Raw genomic sequence first — 7,500 nt, 5'->3', positions numbered from 1 at the left:
CATTATCATCCATTTCAGGGTATTATCACCAACCATAATCATGATAACTGCTTTACCATTATCATTGATACTATAACTATTATCATCATTATTATTATCATCAACACCGGTATCGAAATTAGAATCATCATCGCCATGGTGATGATGTTGATGATAATGATGGTGGTGGTGGTGGTGGTGGTGGTGGTGATGATGATGATGATGATGATGACGATGACGATGATGATGATGATGATGATGATGATGATGATGATGGTGGTGGTGGTGGTGGTGGTGGTGATGTGATGATGATGATGATGATGGTGGTGGTGGTGATGTGATGATGATGGTAATGATACCTTATCACACAATTTACCAAAGCTAATACTCTGCATACAGATAAGCGATGACTCAAGAGCCAATTCTAGCTGTGAACCTTCTTCCTTTCTGTGATGCTTGGCTTAAACCAAAGATATGCTGGACTCACAAAACCAGTGTTCTTCAAACTTTTTTTTCATTTCGACCCAGTTAGGTTTCCTGTATTACGCTCACGCCCCTATTAGTCAGTATTGCACACTTGTCATTAGTTTTAACACCTTTCTTTATCCAAAACACATATGATTTTTGGTTACTTAGCTTCTCTACTGATACATGTTTTCATTTTACATGTGTTCTTTATTATCCTACTTTTTAGTGAGACGCAGTGACCCCACTGACCAACCGCTCGGGACCCACTCCTGGGTCGCGACCCGCACCCGCACCCGCACCTGCGGTCCAGTGAAGACGAGGAAAGGCATTTCACGGAAAGGACACTGAATTCGTAAAGAAGAAAAGGGGCTTCCTGTTGTGTATGAAAGGCTTGCGTCTTGTCCTTACTGGACGAAGCTTTGCCGAAACGCGCTGCCCTTGGCATTCCCAAAGGAATTTGATCTTGCTTTCGCCGTTGCCTTTTTTGCCTTCCCGAAGGCATCGTCATTTGGCTCCTGTTCCCAGACGAATTGTTGACCCGGATTCCTGCCCCGCCTTGGTAGTGACACGGTGTCACTTCATACCACAGCTGTGCCGTTTTGCTTTACACAAGCGTATGGCGCGTCTTTATAAATGTATAATATATATTAATATATATATATATATATATATATATATATATATATATATATATATATATTATATATGTGAATAATATATATTATATATATATTTTTATAATATATATATTTATATATATATATATATATATAACAGATATGTATATATATACATATATATATATATATATATATATATATATATTATATATATATAGATATATAATATATATATATATATATATATATAATTATATTATTTATATATAGTATATATATATATATACATAGATATATATATATATATTATATATATGACATATATATATATATATATATATATATCTATATATATATATATATATATTTATATGTGTGAGTGGTTGTGTGTGTGGTTGTGTGTTGTGTTGTGGGTGTGTGTAATATGATAAGAATGATATATATCTCTATCATATATATATCATATCGTCATATATATAAATCACCTCACTATCTCTCCTACATATATATATGCGTGCGTGTGTGTGTGTAGAGTTCTGCATGAGTATGCATGCATGTGTGTGTTTGTGTGCACCGTTCATCACTCTCCACAGCAGCGTGGCCGGCGTCGCCCCCCCCCCCCCACTTTCCTTTCCTTCATCTTGAGAGCACTTTGACCTTGCGCCAGAACAAAACCGTGACCTCGTTTCTCCCAACAGTACAGCTGTTGAAATGAATATATTACGCTCACGATCAGCCGCTTTTTTTGGGCCTCTAAGGAGTACTTTGTGATCGGGCGACGTCGGGGGTCCGTCGGTAGTCCGTCGGGCGGGGGGGGGGGGACCGTCGGAATGAAATATTCATGCGGATTTGTCAGGGCGGCCATGGCGGAAGACGGAGTATCTTGCTCCAGTTCCTATTCGATAATGGCTGCTGTTACGGTCATGAATAAGTTACAAAATGTTTGAACTAAGTACAGTTTGAAGTACAGTTTCTCCGTTAGCTGTGACAGTTAAATGGACTCTGTCGGAAGTCTACTTGGGACTTCCGGAGGGATTGACTTCTGCCATTAGCGGCGCTCTTGTTGACTAGGGTGCTTGTCTCCCTTTGAGTCACCCTTCAACACTTCTCGAAGTCACTTCGTCACACACGATGGCCGATTCGTCTTGAAACCCTCAGGAAATTTACTACAAAATAGAACTTTGGAATTTGTAACTCGCAGTGAATAATTCAGTCCATGTGCTTCTTTCTCTCTCGGGCAATCAAGTTTAAACAAATAAATCTCTTGATAAGCCTCTAATGGCCCTCCGCCACCAAGCAGATGCTGATAATTATAGCTAATTACGCTCTCCTCGTTCCTAAACCATTAATTAACAAGTGATAATTTATGGAGACACATCCACACAGCCGCTTATTGTTTGTAGTGTTTAGCCCGAATGAATATTTTAGACTTTATCAATAAGCGTATCAAGGCTTTCCAATGTGAGGCTGAGTGAGCGTTCAAGGCCACGTAGATAACAACTGCACCGTAAACAAATGCAAATGAGTGTAAATACGGGTCAGTGCCGCTTAACTTAACCTCTAATGCGGAGAAGAACCGATTATGAAACCTTTTTAAAATATATTTATCATTATTTGCCCTCCGAAACGAGGCAAGGAAAATGAAGCTTTTTCGCTCGGCAAAGCGCGCGCTTTTGCCACGCCCTCGCGCCAGAATGCACACAGAATGAGATCAACATTCTCATTTAGAATTTAGCTGATGCACAACTCGAAGATATTTGGGAACATAAGAGATAGATAGATGGAGAGATAGAGAAAAGAGAGAGAGAGAGAGAGAGAGAGAGAGAGAGAGAGAGAGAGAGAGAGAGAGAGAGAGAGAGAGAGAGAGAGAGAGAGAGAGAGAGAGAGAGAGAGAGAGAGGAAAGAGAGAGAGAGAGAGAGAGAAAGAGAGAGAGGGAGAGAGAGGGAGAGAGAGAGGAGAGGAGAGAGGGGAAAAGAGAGAGAGAGAGAGAGAGAGAGAGAGAGAGAGAGAGAGAGAGAAGAGAGAGAGATAGATAGAGAGAGATAGATAGAGTTAGATAGATAGAGAGAGAGAGAGAGAGAGAGAAAGAGAGAGAGAGAGGAGAGAGAGAGAGAGAGAGAGAGAGAACGGGGAGAGAGATAGAGAGATAATAGAGAGAGGATAGAGAGAGAGAGAGAGAGAGAGAGAGGAGAGAGGAGAGCGAGAGAGAGAGAGAGAGAGAAAGAGGGAGAGGAGAAGAGAGAGAGAGAGAGAGAGAGAGAGATGTGGAGAGAGGGGGTGAGAGAGAGAGAGAGAGAGAGAGAGGGAGATGAAGAGAGAGATAGATAGATAGAGAGAGAGAGAGAGAGAGAGAGAGAGAGAGAGAGAGAGAGAGAGAGAAGAGAGAGAGAGAAGGAGAGGGAGGAGAGAAAGAGAGAGAGAGAGAGAGAGAGAGAGAGAGAGAGAGAGAGAGAGAGAGAGAGAGGGAGAGGCAGAGAGAAAGAGAGGGAAAGGAGAGAGAGAGAGAGAGAGAGTATGAGAAGAAAGTAAGAGATAAAAAGAAAGAGAGAAAGAGAGAGAGAGAGTATGAGAAGAAAGTAAGAGATAAAGAGAAAGAGAAAGAGAGAGAGAGTGAGAGAGAGAGAGAGAGAGAGAGAGAGAGAGAGAGAGAGAGAGAGAGAGAGGGAAGAAAAGGAGGAGGAGGAGAAGAGAGAGAGAGAGAGAGAGAGAGAGAGAGAGAGAGAGAGAGAGAGAGAGAGAGAGAGAATGGAGAATAAATCGCGATTGAAGTAAACCAAAAGGCAGAGCAAGGGGGCGGGATTCCAGTTAGATCAGCTCGCAAGAAGGTCGTGAGAAGTAAAAACAGAGAGGTGGGTATCGGCCGCCAGACCCTGTAGGGAACTTGAACGAAAGGCACCGGTGAAAAATTTGATATTTTTAACGTCTAGAATTCACAGAGAGAGAGGGGGAGTGAGTGAGAGAGAGAGAGAGAGAGAGAGAGAGAGAGAGAGAGAGAGAGAGAGAGAGAGAGAGAGAGAGAGAGAGAGAGAGAGAGAGAGAGAGAGAGAAAGTGAGTGAGTGAGTGAGTGATTAGAGGGAGGGAGAGAGCGACGTAAACATCTTTCAAATTTTGAATTTCGCTTGGAAATGTTTTATAATGACGTCCTTGTTATCATCAGCAGCAGCAATATGTTGATATTACTTTATCATCAACTGAAAAAAATATTAGCTCTTATAATTTCAGTACGTCTTGTTTGCCTTATATCCACTACAATCATAAGTTGCCAAGCTTGTACATCACTGTGATTTTTTTTCTTTTTGTTATTTGCGAATTCCTTTATATGATCCTATTTATTATCATGATAATTATGATTGTCAAGTCATTACCTACAATGGAGATTTCATGCTTAATCATGCGTTCATATTTCAGCGACAATTTGACCTCCAACATATTTGTTCCATCAAGTAATCTAGTATTTTTGCAGTCTTAATCATGACAATTTCTTTTCAAGTTATAATTAGAAGAAAATTTTAAAAAATCTTTACTCACATTATTAAATATCATAAACTACCGTAGAAAAAAAGATTTACAAAAACGATAATAAAAGAATAAAATTGAAATCTAATTAGCCGTATGAGATCTTAGACCAGACCATTTCTCACCATGGAAAGTATGTGAATAAAATTGAAATCTAATTAGCCGTATGAGATCTTAGACCAGACCATTTCTCACGCGTTGTTCAGGGTCGGAAGTTTCTCCTCGCTCTCTCTTGGTCACTTGTTTATCTTGGCGCTATATCTTTCGGAATGAATTTATGGACACTGCAATCAACGGCTGTCCTTCCTCTGACACTGTAATTTTCTTTATTGCTCTTTCCCTCTCGAGCTATCGGGCGCCACCATTTGTGTTGAGCATTATCTACCATTGTAACGTTGGTATCTTTTTTAATCATTAATCCTTCCTCGCCGACCCCCCCCCCCCCCCCCCCCCCCCCCCCCCCCCCCCCCCCCCCCCACACCCCCCCCCCGCTCCCCCCCCCCCCCCCCCTCCCCCACCACCTCTTAACCCATACGCCCCCCCCCCCCACCCACCCCCACGGACGACCCACGGCCGCCCCCTCCTTGCCCTCTCCTCGTCTTCTCCTTCTCCCTCCTTTTCTTCCCAGTTTCCTAGCCTCTCATCTCTTTCCTTCCTCCCTATCCTTCTACTTTGAGGTCCCCTTAGTCCTCTCTCTCTCTTCTCCCCGTCCCTCTATTTCCCACTCCCTCCCTGTCATTTTCTCTCCCCCTCCCACCTTTCCCCCAATCCCTCTCGGGTGGGGGGGTCTGGCGGACGCCTCACTCGTCATGGGGGGGGACATAGTCGACTCGCTCATACTCTCCTCTCTATATCCCTCCTCTCTCCCTCTCCCCTATCCCCTATCTCCGCTCTCCTGACTTTCAATGTTCTCCCCTGTTTCTTCCCTCCCCCTCTCTCTCCCCATCTGCCCGCAGGTCATCCGGTCTCGTGAGGAAGGGCGGCTGCAGTGACCTCAAACAGCAGCAGTTAGTCTCCGTTTTGGGCCGATGACTTACACGATCATACTGACAATAACCGGAGCGTGTGAACTTACCAGCGAGGAGCAGGGGGAGGCGGATGGGGGAGAGGGGGGGGTTGTAATGGGGATGGGGGCAGAGGGGGGAGGGTTGGGGGAAGGGGTTGAAGTGTTAAGGGCAGGGTGTCGGGGGGGGGGGTGATGGGAGGAGAGGCAGTGGGGGAGGGAAGGGAAAGGGGGGCTGAGAGAAGGAGGGGGGCAGGGGGGAGACGGGATAAGGGGCAATAGGGGGGAGGGCCGTAATGGGACGAAAGGAAGGGAAGGATGAAAAAAAATGACAGGTAGGGACACTGAGGGGAGCCAATATGGGAGGAGGAGGGGGGGGGGCTAGAAGGTGGCAATTGAGAGGGTGCACAGCTCCAAGGACGATGAAACTTCCTTGCGCAACACAATTCACATAATCACAAGAAAAAATGAATCAAATATTTGATTCATTGTGCAAGATACCAGTATACATTAATACATCATGACTCTAGCATGTAAGCATTCACGTATATATAAATGTATACAAAATAACGTAAATGCCTTTGACTGCAGTGAGTGCTTGTATGTTTGCTTGTGTTTTGTATCTTATTTGTTATTCCCCAAAGTGGCGCGCCCATTATTTCAGTTCAATCACTGTCCTTGTCGATTTCTTTGCTTTCCCTGTCTGTCTGTCTGACTCTCTCTCTCTCTCTCTCTCTCTCTCTCTCTCTCTCTCTCTCTGCTTTCTCACCCCCTCCTCTCTCGTCTCTCCCCCCCTTCCTCTCCGCCTCTCCCTCCTTCTTTCTCCTCTCTCATCCTTCTACCTCTCCTTCTCTCTCCTCTCTCCTCTCCTCCCCTCTCCCCCTTCTCTCTTCTCCTTCTCTCTCATCTCTTCCCCCTCGGCCTCTCCCCCTCCTCCCTTCCCCACTCTCCTCTCTCCCAACCCCTACCCTCTCGCATCCCTCCTACCTCTCAGATCCCCTCTTTCTCCTCCTCATCCTCTCCCCCTCTCGTCCCTCCCCCCCCGCCTCCCCCTCCCTCTCCTCGCTCCCATCTCTCTCTCTACTCATCTCTCTCTCGACTGTCTCTTTCATTCTCTTCTATCTCTCTCTCTCTCTGCTTCTCTCTGTTTCTTTTCTTCTCTCTCTCTCTCTCTCTCTGCTTTCTCTTCTATGTTTCTTTTCTCCCACCCTCTGCTCTCGTGTCCTCTCTCTCTCTCTCTCTTCTCTCTCTCTCTCCATCTCTCTCTCTCTGCTAGTCTCTCTGTTACTTTCTCTTACTCCCTCTCTCTCTCTCTCTCTTCTTCTAACACACGCACACACACTTTTTCTCTCACTATATATATAAATATATATATATATTTATCCTATATCTCAATATATATATATATATTATAATATATATATATATATATATATATATATATATATATAATATATATATATATATATAGTATATATATATATATATGGGGGATTTATCATAAGCTAATTGTAAACAAAACAGTGGAGGTAAAGACATTATTCGGTTTGTCGTGCAAGCAAAATTGAGCCTAATTTACCGAACATAATCAACGTTGATGTATAAAAGTTAAGCCTCTATGCAGCCTTGTCAGGGCATTTACAACTCTTTAGAGAAGAGATCGGCTAGCGAGCGCAAGAAAGAAAGAGCGCTAACGAAATAAAAACAGTAGGAGATCTTTAGAAACATCGGTCGATCTCGACCCCTGAGCGAGAGCGAGCAGTTTTCAGGGTCGCTTTTTATATTTTCTTTTTTCAGCGACGCCCAGCCTGGTAACAGTGGCTCTGGATACGTGCCGCTTTCTCCTCGCTGTTTGTCCTGCTGTCGCGGCCACATTGTGCCCTGCCTTATGCAATGTATTTATAATGTATGT

The sequence above is a fragment of the Penaeus japonicus genome, unplaced genomic scaffold (assembly GCF_977035675.1).
Source record: "Penaeus japonicus unplaced genomic scaffold, GWHDUDI00000001_assembly GWHDUDI00000024, whole genome shotgun sequence".
In the NCBI taxonomy this organism is placed as follows: Eukaryota; Metazoa; Arthropoda; class Malacostraca; order Decapoda; family Penaeidae; genus Penaeus; species Penaeus japonicus.
Note: the sequence above shows the minus strand (reverse complement) of the source record.